The 14,224-nt window shown below is 35.1% G+C and overlaps 1 long non-coding RNA gene and 1 pseudogene across 5 annotated transcripts; one reads left to right on the top strand and one right to left on the bottom strand.

The window, feature by feature from the left end:
* Positions 1-830: 830 nt before the first annotated feature.
* On the bottom strand, positions 831-3,874 carry LOC114183202 (uncharacterized). Of its 5 annotated transcripts, none has more exons than XR_003604307.2 (3): positions 3,368-3,736; positions 2,046-3,054; positions 831-1,947 (listed from the first exon to the last, which is right to left on the bottom strand). It is a non-coding gene; the product is annotated as an uncharacterized LOC114183202 (long non-coding RNA). The 5 variants fall into 5 exon arrangements; XR_003604304.2 differs by having other exon boundaries at positions 831-2,388; positions 2,483-3,054; positions 3,368-3,656; XR_003604305.2 differs by having other exon boundaries at positions 831-2,396; positions 2,483-3,054; positions 3,368-3,656.
* Positions 3,875-6,796: 2,922 nt separating this feature from the next.
* Positions 6,797-7,577, top strand: LOC114184432 (laccase-4 pseudogene; annotated as a pseudogene).
* Positions 7,578-14,224: the final 6,647 nt, after the last annotated feature.

Genomic DNA, 14,224 nt, shown 5'->3' on the forward strand with positions numbered 1-14,224 from the left:
AAGGAAAGAAGCTAAAAATTAAATTTCTTAAATTATTACAAGTTTATTTTTTAAAAATTGTTACATGCAATTATTTTTTATGGTTTAGCCAATGTATTTTGAGTCCACACTTAAAAAATGTAGCATAAAGTACTAGCATTTTAAAAAGAGTTTTTAAGCCATGCTTGTAAAATTGTTGCCTATATTATGTTTAGGCAACCACTTTTTTACCGGTGAATAAATTTAGTATTGTCTAAAGTCAAAAATAGTGTAGTGAATCCAAATTGAACTTTTAGAACGAGCTTTTAGAACATCAATTTGTTGGCGGAGCTTTCAGAATGAAAATGAAAACGAGAATGCCAAGGTTCTGAAGTTTGGGGGATAAGGCAAAGTGAGCAAATGTAAAACCCTAGAGGGAAAGGCTAAAAATTTTGATGGGGAATGAAAAGTCTAAAATAATTAGACAACCAAACCTTAATTATCATAAATAGTGTTAATTTGCGGAGGATTTTTATAACCTCCACTAAAAATTAGTTTTTTTTAGGGTCTTAGACATTTTTTATTATTAAACTCACCCAGGTAACTATTCTATAGAACTTATCCCAATCAATTTGAACATATTGCTCTGAATCAAATAACTACATGGTAGGCAAGTTTGGTACAAGTAAGATCCAACATGTAGGTACAAAAACTGATGTTCCCCCTGCTATAGAGCCTCCTAAAAGATCAATACAAGGACCCAAACCACGTAAACCAAAGTAATTAAAACCTTTGAAAGTAAAATAAAAATTTGAAAGTCACTTAATGAGAATAGAAATTAACGACTTCAAGGTTCCAATAAGAGGCACAAATCAAAGAAAATAATTTATTTGACATCTGAGGCAACCTAAGACATAATATTATCCTTTCAAGCAAATTAGAAAACCCCAAGCTTTATCAACAAAACCCCAAACTAAAACAACAACCAATAAACCATAGCCCAACATCAATGACTTTCCATTAATTATGTCTTCAAGACTCTAGTAAAAGGCACAAATCAAACTAACGAGAATAAAAACATAACTTACAAAGAAGAATTCCATCTCTAATCTTTCTGAGCCAATGATGAGCACCATCAGGTTTTGTAGTTCTTGTGCCTCTGGTTATTTGGCTGATGTGATTTCAAGTATATGAGTGTGATTCTTGCATGGTGTTAGTCTATACTTTTGCGTGACTCAAAAATCTTGTTAGTTTCTTTGTTCAAAAGTGTAATTTTGGTGTGTGATTTGTAAAACTTTTGAATATAGTGGAAACCAGACTTAGATTGTCCTAGTAAATTAGATGTAGCTTTGTGATTGGGTGAACTAGTATAAAAATAACTATGCAATTCTCTTTCCTTCATCTCACTCACTTTAATCACTTTAAAAACTCAAGAAAACCAAGGAATTCATTCTTTTTTGAGCTTCAACATGTTTCTGTGTAGTCTAATGTTGTATACCTATTAGAAATATTAATTGAAACAAGTCTTGTGTATAAAAGTTTGTTGTTTGAGTTAAATCTGTGAATTTTGCATTCTGCATAAATTCCCAAGATTTTAGCTGATTGATTTGAAATTTTGATCGACTGTTTCATAGGCTTAAGAACAAATTAGTCAACTGTTTTGTTTTTTGATCAACTAAAATTTCATAGTCTATTTGATTCCATCAAAAGGTGTTTTATGCTTTCAAAAAAGTTTTAAACAGCCAATTCAACCCTCTTCTTGGCTTAAATCACCATTTCAAACTAACATTACTGATTTTTGTGCCTTGTCTCTAGAGGAAATTAATGTATGTGTTAGAGTGGAAAACATGAAATAAGAGTAAATTGAAGCTTACTTGATGAACTGCAACTCATGAGAAAGTTAAAAGTATATGCAACAATCAATGAAAATGTCTGGTTAACCAAGATTACTAAGCTTCCAACAATGCCCTTCATATTTATGGCAAAAATCTGAAAAAAAACGTGAATATGAACAACATTCATGTGCTGAGGATTTATTATATTTCAATCTTAATTTGATGAGTCGAAGAAAAGTTGAACAAATCTACCTCAAACATTATAACAAACAGAATTACAAACATGCCTAGCGAGAACAATCCCTTGTATACCTGCTTATTAGGTAAAGTAAAACCAGAATTGCTTTTATATATTAGTCACTCAATCCATGAGTAAACTAGTCTAAATATGTAGCATAAATTGAAATTGTTTTGGAGAATTAAACTTCAGGAACAACATTGAAGTCCTAAATTCAATTTCCTCTTACTAAGGCAAATATAAGGCTAGCGAAAAAGTGAAAAAACAAGGATAAGTAGAAGATGCATGTTGGTGTAGTTAGAAAAGCATTACCAGTACACCAATAAGTGCTATAAAGGAACTTATTGACTTCCATACCTGTAAATCTTGTATCAAACAAGCTAATTGTTCTTAGAAATGATTCTAAAAAACAAATGATTAAAGCAAAGATCTTTTATCAAAAGAAAATAACCTTCAAGAAAAATGATAGGGTTGTTAGGAAGCTTCTTACGCATGCTCCTATAGCAGAATCCCGTGTAAGAGTAAAAAAATTTCAATGAGAATTATCAAAACAAAGAAACAAAGAAAATTAAAAATTAAAATAAGAAAGAAAGGTTTAACCATTTTACCAGTAAAAGTGGTCGTTTTCCACATTTACATCAAAAGTACCCTTAAAGATGAAATGAGAACTACAAACACAAATAATAGACTATGTCAAGAGAATACCTAGACATCGTAGCAGCAATAGCACAAACTCAGAGATGCTTAGTGGTGTTGACATCATTGTCTGCTCGCACCGTAACCTTTCTTTAGAGGTGGTGTCCTTGTTGGACACGAGTTCGTCATTTGGCAATTTGGTTTCGATGACGAGTTTTGCAGTTGGCAAGCTCATTCACAAAAAACACCCGACTAGAGCCCTACTCAGTTGGCGGTGAGTGTTGGATTGGGAAGAAGTAGCGGAGTGAATCTTCAAGGAAACGAAACGAAGAAAGGAATGGGGAACTTTGGGCTTGAGAAACAACCCTCCAATGAAGGACGCAAAATCTGAAATAGAAGTGAAGAAAGTGAGGGGACAATATGTATTTTGTTGCTTGCAGTCCGCTTCCTACATTGTCATTCTCAAAAAGAAGGGTGTGTGCCCAATTCCTTACTTGACCCTAAACTACTAAAAAACTATCCAAAATGTGAAACCCTAGATCAATCAATCACTTGACAAAAGAAATTCAATTCCATGTGTGTTTCTTTATAGTTTGTGAATAAGCTTTTGTTTTGTGAACCTTGTTCGCACGAGTTAGGTCTCGAGCTTTGCTTTTCTCGCGACAAAGAGGGGTCGAGGAAGAGAGCGTCGGGGACAAACCTCAGTCGTCATTGGGTGAGCGTGAGTGTGAGCTCAGATGAAGAACGAACGAGAGGAAGCTCGGACGAACCGCAAATGAACTATTTGTTGCCGACCACGTTGTTGCCATTGGGAAGAAAACTACGAACTTCTGTGAGTTTGGGGATGAAGGACGATTTGTTAAACCTAAGTGACGAAGTTAAACACCAAAAATTGACAAAGTGTTATTTCTCCTTAATCTCAAAATTAAAAATTTAAATTTTAATAAAAAGATTCTATAATTTAATACGAACTATTTTCATAGATAATATTTTTTTAAATATTTTTTATATAGTTTTTATAATATTTATTTTCTACGCTAAATTCCGTAGGTAAAGTTTTGTACGTAAACTTTTGGCATTAAATTAAAATGTGGCATGTTGGCAGCGAACACTGAAGCTAAAACAAATGATGCAGAATAGCCTCCATGCTCCAAAAGAATGAATTGGGTTGTAGGATGGTCTCAACCCAAACAAAAGGTGCACGTTGGATCAGTTTGGAACGTTCCACATTGCTTGCGTGAAAGGAATAGAACCAATACTTGTACTGATTTACCCTTGTTGAATTTGCATGTTAGGCTGCTAGATTCAAGGGCCCAAGACGTGGAGAAATATGGGCGCTTCTCCCTGCACCTCCAACGGTTTTTTTGTACCTCTAAAATTTACTATTATACCCTTATTTAACATATAGATGAAAATGGGTAGGAACGCAGTAAATTTTACTGCGTCGCCAACTTCTCTGCACTCTCTGCACCCCCAAAACGATACTATTTCATTTAAAATTTTCTCACTCTCATTCTCTGTTTGATTCTCGTGTGGTCCCTGAATTTTAATTTTTCTATGCTTCATTCTCCGTTTAGCTTACCTTTTTTTGTTTTTCTGTTTATGATGTGAAACGGAATTCGTATTCCGTTTCGGAAACTATGAAACAGCTTCCACGTTCCGTTCCAAAAAAACAATACGGAATCTTTCATGAAACGCATCCTGGCATCCGTTTCAAACATTTATGAAACGGATTACGTAAGCTGTTTCGCGAAAAAAAATTAAAATTTATAGGAAACGGAATACGAATTCCGTTTCATAAAATTGTGAAACGGATTCTGTAATCCGCTTCAAAAAAATTTGAATTTTTTTTTTGAAATGGATTACAGAATTCGTTTTACAATTTTATGAAACGGAATTTGTATTCCGTTTCCTATAGATTTTAAATTTTTTTGCAATTAAAATCCAAGCAAAAGTGGCTCAAGAATCTTGGTTCTTAACATGGCAATGGAAAGCTAGTGTTTCCTGCTGTCCACCAACTTCTGCCCTCCATTCATAACAAAATTACACCCCTACCCGTTACTTTTAAACCTTACTCTTTGCACCCTTTTAAACCCCACTCCATACAGTGTTGCTCGCTCATCAGTGATGTTGTGTCTCTTCTTCAATTTCTTTGACACAAAATACATAGCTGCAGCCCCACCATACTTTGCCACTAACCTCTCAAAAAAACTGAAATTTCCTGCATGTAGAAGGAAACATAAAATTGTTTACAAAGCATCACACGATAGACTTCAGGATAAAAAGAAATTAAGGTTAAATAGGAGAGTGAGAAGGAAGGTTAGCAACAGTGAGGTGGAGGAATAATTAAAATAATAATGCTTGAAAGGCTTGATAAGCATTGACTTACAAAAGGCATACAACTAGTGTATATTTCAATAATAATTGAATTAAAGTTTCCCCTCCCTCCCTCCATTTGTGTGCCTCAAATAAGTGTCACTATTTATAGACATGCGGGTAAAATTTAATAAGGAATACTTAAATTTGAAGAAGAAAAATAGTTTGATGGATCAAGAGGTCTGTTTATTGTCATGCATTAATAGGTTCACGTTATTATCCATTCCATTTTACATATAATAATAGGAAGAGTTTGAAGAGTTTGTTTTCAACTTGTCACCTTCTCAAGTGCTCTGCCAGTTAATCGGTAAAAAAAAGGGATTTCAAATTCTGTTTCCCTATTTTACTAAACGGAATTCGTATTCCGTTTCTCAAAAATGTCTAATTTTTCACGCTAAAACGGATTTCACACTCAAAGGAGAGATGGTTATTATGGTGAACATGTAGTTTCATGCAAGTATTGCCCAAATCAAAACTGTTTTCCCAAAGTATTGTCAGGCAGTGTTCTGTTTAGATAAATGAAATCTGAAGGTTCATAGAAGTAGGTAGTTGGTTAATTTTGTATGTAGATTTAAATAACATGGAAGAATGTAGGGTGAAAAAGTGATGAGCGGTGATATGGTTTGGTGGGTGGGGTTAGCGAATGGAAGGGGATGGAGGCCACGTGAGGTGATCGAAAGTCACAGGCATGAAAACAAAAGGAATATGCAAAACACACACCGAAACGGATTTCACACTCCATTTTGGTGAAAAACAAAAAAAAAACACCAAAACAGATTCTATATTCCGTTTCAGCCTTCTACGAGACGGATTCCAGAATCCGTTTCAGTAAAAAAAAAAAGAAACGGATTGTATGTTCCGTTTCAGCCTTCTGCTCCGTTTCGGTGAAAAAAAAAGGATGCTTGCTACGAAAAAAAAAAAGCTTCACACAGCTAGGTCAAAGATTCTTCCGTTGGGGGTGAGGGAATCTGATTCCTTTCATTGCTTTATTGAGGTGCATTTTGGGGGTGCAGAGGGTGTATGGTTTTGGGGTGCATAGGGTATGCGGTAAAAAAAGAGAGAGTTAGTAACTTTTAATTTTTACCATGGACAAAAATGAAAATATATTTGATTTTGGGGGTACAGGAGAGATTATTGGAGGTGTAGGGAGAAGTCCCCGAGAAATATTAGTGATCCAAATGCTGAAGATGTGCACGTGGAGCAGGCTTGGAAATGGGCTGCAACCTCATTTATATGGGGGCTTCTCCCTACACCTCCAATAATATCTCCTGTACCCCCAAAATCAAATTTATTTCCATATTTGCCCATGGTAAAAATTAAGAGTAATTGAGTCTCTCTTTCTCACCGCACCTCTGGACCCCAAAAGCATACACCCTCACCCTTTGCATCCCCAAAACGCACCCCAATAAAGCAAAGAATCAGATTCCTTGCACCCCCAAAAGCATACACCCTCATAGAAACGATTATCCAAATTCGTTTCGAACAGGCGTGAAACGGAATACAAACTCCGTTTTTCTTTTTTTAACGAAACGGATTGTGGATTCCGTTTTCCAGAAAACTGAAACGGAATACAAACTCCGTTTTGGTTTTTTTTTTAACGAAACGGATTGTGGAATCCATTTCCCAGAAAGCTGAAACGGAACACACAATCCGTTTTCCTTTTTAATTTTTGATTTTAGCTGAAATGGATCGTGGAAGCCGTCTCCCAGACTGCTGAAACGTAACACACAATCCATTTCCTGTTCAGACAGACACAATATTCATAAGTCCTGGCCAAACCACCGATGTTTTATTGTCTGCTGACAAAGGTGTTGGAAAGTACTTAAGTGCAGTTACTCCATTCATGGATGCCCCCATAGGCTTTGACAACGTTACTTCCATTGCTACACTTCGCTACAAAACCACACCACCTTATCCCACAACAACTCTAACCACCATTCCTGCTCTGAATGCAACTCCTTTAACAACTCACTTCATTGACTCCCTCCCTACAAAGCCTTAACTCCAAAGAATACCCTGCAAGAGTTCCATTAACCGTTGACCACTCCCTTTTCTTTGCCATAACCGTTGGCCTTAACCCATGCGACACATGTCTCACTAGGAGCAGGCTTGTGTCTGCTATTAACAACATCACCTTTTTGTTGCCGACATCACTTCTTGAAGCACATTACTACAACGTCAGGGGTGTTTTCACAGATGATTTCCCTGCATACCCCCCTATTGTTTTTAATTATACTGGTACTCAAACGGCAAATATTCAGACCAATAATGGCATAAGACTGTACAGATTGAATTTCGGTTCAACCGTTCAAATTATTCTCCAGGGCACTGCAATGATAGCTCCTGAAAATCACCCCTTTCATTTGCATGGCTACAATTTATTTGTCGTAGGGCAGGGGCTAGGGAACTTTGACCCAGAGAAGGATCCATTAGCCTTTAATCTTGTTGACCCAGTTGAGAGAAACACCATTGGGGTACCCAATGGTGGATGGGCAGCAATCAGATTCAGGGCAAATAACCCAGGTAGTTTCTGATCACTTTCTGTGTTTTTGTTTGTGTTTCAAAAAGTATTGTGGAATGTGCATTACTTGATTTCACTTACTTGACACAGTTTCGCCTCACTTTATTGGTCTATTATTAAACTAAACTCGTGTATTTGAATTGTATGCATGAATATTTTTCTCATTCTTTTTATTTTGCTGTAAATCAATGAATGAATTTGTAAAAGCAAGATATGTTGCAGCTCTCCAGTACGACAGAAAATTATCTGCTGTCTGGAATGTGCTGTGGTATTTTTGTGTTATTAACTAATAACTGCGCATACACTTATATATAGAGAGAGAACAGAATGTAATTGACTGTTAATACCAATGATTGTGTTTGAATTGATGAAAATGAATGGTATGAAGTGAGAGGAAATGGAATGATATTATGTTCCATTGTTTGGTTGTTTAAATTAGGAAGGAACAAAATGGAACTTCATCAAATGCATTGCACTGCATTTCATTTCACCCTAGGGTCCTTTTTAAATTTTTAATTTCCCTTCAATTTTGAATGAGGCATTGACTAATTATTTTATATATTATATAGTGAATTGGAAAAAGGTTTATATTACTTAATTAATGATGTTACAAGTAACATTAATTAGTAGATATTCAGTTAATTCCTGCGCTTAAGTATCAAGTGCTGCTATATTTATCACTTGATGTTCTTATGCATATGATATATATTTGTATTTATTGCTGATTCAGGGATATCACATTCCTTATTTCTTTGGACTAATTAAAAAAGGCTATCCTTTTAGTAGAGTAGTTAGTGTGGGGTTAATTTTCAATTGAAAGTCGGGTTAACTTCTAGTGCACCGTTTAGTAAGTTAAGGTAATTGATTTTCTTTAAAACACCTAGTTACCTTTCCTTCTTATGCCTCATTACCTGTCATTTGGCCTACATATATTTTGAGCTGAAGTAAGATTTTTCTTTCTGCTTAATCACAGGGAAGCAATTGGGAAAATTCTTTCACGAGGCCATAGTCGTGTTCCTGTATACAGTGGAAACCCCAAAAATATAATTGGCCTCTTACTAGTGAGTTTTTACGCACAGTGAATCCGAAATGCTTAAAAAAATTTTTTCTGGAACTAACTGCTAACAACATTTTACCACTCAATTTTCTAGGTAAAGAACCTTCTTACTGTAAGAGCTGAAACAGAGACCCCAGTCAGTGCTGTTTCCATCCGGAGAATTCCTAGGTTTGACCAATGGTTACCTTATACTTTGTCTACCTAACTCATTCATTCTACCTAAACTGTCTTCCTTTTCTATTTCTCTCTCACGTATACATATCAAGCCTGCAATGGGTGTGTGCTTATGCAGTAGTTGATGTAGGTGGGGTTTCCGTGAGTTTGAGTGCATGGTGCACCAGTTGTTGGTTTCACCGAATGTTTTCTCGTTACAGAGTGAGGGGCTTACGTTTGAAGAAAACTCAAAAGTTCCACTTCCACAGTGACACACGGACAGTGAACACATATTCCGTTTCACATCTTTAAGAAACGGATTATGTAATCCGTTTGGCGAAAAAATTTAAAATTTATGGGAAACGGAATACGAATTCCGTTTCATAAAATTGTGAAACGGATTCTGTAATCCGTTTTAAAAAAAATATTTCAAATGTTTTTGAAACGGATTACAAAATCCGTTTCACAATTTTATGAAACGGAATTTGTATTCCGTTTCCCATAAATTTGAACTTTTTTCGCGAAACAGCTTACGTAATCCGTTTCGTAAAGGTTTGGGGTGCAGAGAAGTTGGCGACGCAGTAAATTTCATTTATTGCGTCCCTACCCACTTTCACCTGAATATTAAATAAGGGTACAATAGTAAATTTTGGGGTTTAGGGTTTAGGGAGAAGCGCCCCATTTACATTAAGGCACAAATAGAAGATTATTTTGGTATTGAAGGTTGGGCTGCTGGAATTTGGGGTTTGGTCCGTGGCATCAAGCTTCATATGTTTCTAGCCCATACACAATAATAAGAAATTAAAGATAATCACGAAAGTAATAGCCCATATATATAAGGCCCAAAACTTTTATTCAGGTATTTAAAGACAAAATAAAGAAAATGGGTTGGTCAATTGCTATGCTGAAAGCCTCTTAGGCTGATATTGATTAAGGATGAAGTACAATTTTTCTCTCTTGGTGGGTGAATGTTATCTCATTAGTATGACCATGGTGTATGGTTTCTCTTTCAAAAAACCAAGGCTTTCCCAACAAGATATGTGACAAGCTTCCATAGGTATTATGTCACATAGCACACTATCTTCAAAATTCCCTATGGAAAACATAACTTCCACTTGTTGATTAACTATCATGCCTTCATCATCATTAATCCATTGAAGTTTATAAGGGTTAGGATGAGGCAAGGTAGGAAAAGCTAACTTTTCAACCAACCTTGTCCTACAACAATTGCAATATGAGCCACTATCCACAATGAGAGAGCATGTGTTTTCTAAAACTTTACATTTTGTGTGAAAGATTTTCTCTCTTTCGGTTAGTTCTTGGTGACTATGTTGATTGTGGAGAGTTCTTCTTATCGTAAGAAGATCCCCATTACAAGGGTAGACATCCTCACTTTTGTTCTTAATTTCATCCGCACTTTAACTAGAGCTCTCTTCATCTTGACTACTATAGGAATTGACACCCCTTAGGATTATGGTCCTCTTGGAAGGGCATTAGGATGAGATATGACCTCTCCCTTAATACGTAAAACACTTAATGTCTCTAGTGTGGGCGTGTGATGATGTTCCTTCCCTTGATTTCTCTTGGTTTTTCTCCTTTCCTAGGTTCTTAGGGGGTTCTTCTTCTAACACTTGCTTACCCTCCCTTTTGTAGTCTTCTCTTCACACATGAGCTTGAGTGGTGATCTTTAAAACCTTTTCTCAAATGTTGTTACTCCACCTTGGTGCAAATTTGTACCAAATCATTTAAGTCTTGGCATGACAACATTTCCACTTTGTCTTTAATGTCAAGATTGAGTCCACTTAAAAACCTAGAAATGGTTGTTTCCTCTCCTTCCCTAATGCTTGCCCTCATCATATAGAGTTCCATATTTTGCCTATATTCTTCCACACTCATGTTCCTTTGTTGGAGCCTATGGATATTGTCCGTAATCTCCCTATTTTTGTAAGAAGGTATGTGTCTTCTTCTTAGGACACTTTTCAAGTCATTCAAATACTCAACTTGTGGGAAATTGGAGAGTCTTATTTCTCTCACTAGGTAAGTCCACCAATACATGGCATTCCCTTGGAAGCTTAAGGTGGATAGGGAAACCTTTCTCTCCTCACTCACTTGATGGCACTCAAAAATTTTCTCAACTTTCATCTCCCAATCTAAGTATGCCTCTACATTTTCTTTCCCATGGACTCTTGCTTTTGCCAAACTTTTAATGATTTTATTTCCTTTGCCAAATGTTGTAAACTAGGCACTTTGCTAGAATCACTACCAATTTGGTAAGAGTGAAACTCAGAAGGAGCTCTAGACATCTTAAAGTTTTCAAAAATATGCAATGCAACCAACAAACTTGTATTTCAAATTCTAAATCCTTAAGGGATTTTAAGAAGCAAAAGAAATTTGATTTCACGTCCAAGAAAAGGAGGAGAATCATTAAGGATTACTTAAAATCCAAGCCTTTCCTTGCCAAAGCTACCCCAAGCCCTCTTACACCTAACCTCTCAAATGGAATTAGGTTTGAAAAACAAGTAGACTCAAACTAAACTACAAACAAAAAGAAAGCAATTAAAGTAAACTATGCAGCCTGATGGTGGAGTTAGAAGCCACTTTGGAACCTTCAAACATCACCAACTAAAAAAAAATTTAATAAGATATTAGAGGTTCAATTTAGGAGATGGGATTGAGTACCTATGACTCCCCTAAGAAACCTAACTAGGCCATGAATTACAAGTCCAAACAAATACAAGATTAGAAATCCAAAAATTGCAATATAAGCAAAGATGTTGTGTATTCCTCTAAAAGTTTTTCACTCATTTTTCTTCTTCTCTCCAACTAAGGCTTTGATGTCCAAAGAGGTCTTCAATGCCTCCAAGGGCTTCCTTTAGTCTTGTCCAAATCTCAAAAGTTCCTACACCATATTACAATTCCAAAACCGATAGTAGAATGCCAAGGATAAAGCAAAAAAAGGAACAAAGCTCTTCAAAAGGAATTTTAGGATGACAAAAATGTGAGTTAGGAAGGAGACAAGCAAGAAAATAAAGGCTAAGAACAAAGGTTGGGCACATAAAAGAAATATCTAAAGAAAAGCTCTAGAATTGATCACAAAAAAAAATAATACTAGAGTAGAAATTAGTGCATTTTGTCTTTGCAAGCCTTAAGCCAAAGGTGTACTATGGCACTTTTTAGTGTGCATCAAATGCATGAAGCTTGGCTGCTGGAGAAAGCACATATCTCAAATAAAACATCCTACCAAATCAACATAATAATGCTTACACGACTTTTGGTGGTAGTGTTCCCCTTTTCTACTTTTACTTTTTACTTTTTGCTTTTGTTTTTCTACTTTTTCTTTTTACTTTTTGCTTTTGTTTTTCTACTTTTTCTTGCTTTTTCATCCAATATTGTGATTCTTTTTGTCTCTTTCTTTTCATGTTTTTCAGTACCAACACACACCCAACTACCACACCAAATATGATTTTGAAAACACTTTTGGTAGCTCAAAGGTTCAAGAAGCACAAAATAGAAGAAAAACCTACTAGAATCAAAATAGGGCATGAAACTCAAACAAACATAAAGGAAACTTAACTCTAGGAATTTGCCAATGGTCTAATGACAAATATGAACTTAAATAAGTATAGAAAAAGCCCTCAAAAGGTGGTATATGGTGCGGTTTTGAAAAAAAAAAGAACCATATATTTTTGTGATTTTTGAAAGCTTAAAACTAGGAGAAAATGACATTAAAAGGACTAAACATGACTTTCGACAACATGGATAGATTTTAAAATAAAAATGACCAAACAAACATGAGATGACCAAATGATAACATGAAACAAGACACAAAAAATATGGAAGCCTAAGCACAAAAACTGAATGGTTCAAGATGGAATAGAAAATAGAACCATGAAAAACGCAGATGTTGGCAGATCTGACCTTTGCTGACTATTTTTCTCATAACTCTTTCCATAAAACTCCAAATGAATTCATTTTTTTTTGTTGGAAACTAGGCTCAAAGGGATTTCTTTTGATATAAAGAACCTAATTTTTGGACCATTGAGCTAGTTGTAGTATTTTATTTTAACTACCCACGTTGTTACGAACACTATCTTTTGTGGAAGAGTTGATTTGGAAACAAGACAAGAAAGAAAAACAAATGAACACAACACAAAGAATAACAATAACATAGGTAAGGACCAAGAAACTTAGCTCTTGTAGAACCAAAGCTCTAATACCAAATGACAACCTCTTCCTTAAGCTAGGTTAGGCGAAAGCTCAAATGGTGACTATGGTGGATGGTCGATTTGTGGAAGCTTGGTGTTAAGAGAAAATGGCTCTCAATTTTGGTGATTTAATGGTTGGATGAAGGTTGTTTATGGAGCTCAAAGAGAGGTTAGGGCAACTCTAGACAAAGGGTGCTAGAGGGACCTCTTGAGCTACTCTAGCAATTGACTAAGAGAAGAAGTATGACTCAAAAATAATTTTGGTAGTATAACATTATCATTCTCAAAGTGAGAAATACATGGGGGAGACTCCTTTATTTATAGAGTATGTTGTCTCCAAAATGGTCTAAAACCATAGAATGCTAACAAGCACCAAAATCCTAAAAATGCTATTTTGGTGAAGAAGAGTTTGACATGTAGCAATCCTCACTTTCACCTAACAAACCACTTATGTGTTGCCATGTGGAAAGTTACTTTATGAAAAGCCTCTTTAATAGGATAATGACACATGGCCACTACCTATGTAAGAGAACTGTACTCAGTAAAAAAAAATTGATATAAATTTAAATTCGTCATCTTCATCGAATTACAATAGGTAAATAAGAAATTAAGATGAATGTAGAAATATACCGAAAGGACTGTTGTATGTTACAGTAGAAGTTGGAAATTGTGAAGTGATTAAGTTTCTTTTGATTTGATTTTCAATTACAGTACTGGAAGAACTTGATATATTGTTTTCAGCCACTACATTCAAATGAATCTTAGATTTTTATTTTTTTAAATCATATTTAATTAATATTATTGAAGAACCAACAAAGATAACTGACCATTTCTTGTCTAACTATTGAATTTCTATTCTGAAGGTTGTTCCTCTTATTTTGAATATCTAAAAACTGATTATAGTCAAAGCAGTGAATGTAACACAATAAGCAACAATAGTTTAGTCATTCATATAAGAACAATCTGTATTAATCAATATGATCTAACATATTTTATTTAAATTACCAAAAGAAAATGATTTTATTTATTAATAACATATTATCATATGTCTCACTTGAAATCAATGTTTAATTAAACTTTGACCATAAACTATTTATTTGCATTCATAGAATTATAGAAAAGCTTCAAACATGTTTCATTAATAACAAAATAGAAATATACATATGCATTGCTGAAAATATAAAAAGTTCTAGGTTGATCAAATACATAAGTAGCAGACATAAAAACAAAACTATTGCTACTCGG

This window comes from Vigna unguiculata, chromosome 5, assembly GCF_037176805.1.
Source record: "Vigna unguiculata cultivar grain cowpea cultivar isolate G323 ecotype 2 chromosome 5, ASM3717680v1, whole genome shotgun sequence".
Lineage (NCBI taxonomy): Eukaryota > Viridiplantae > Streptophyta > Magnoliopsida > Fabales > Fabaceae > Vigna > Vigna unguiculata.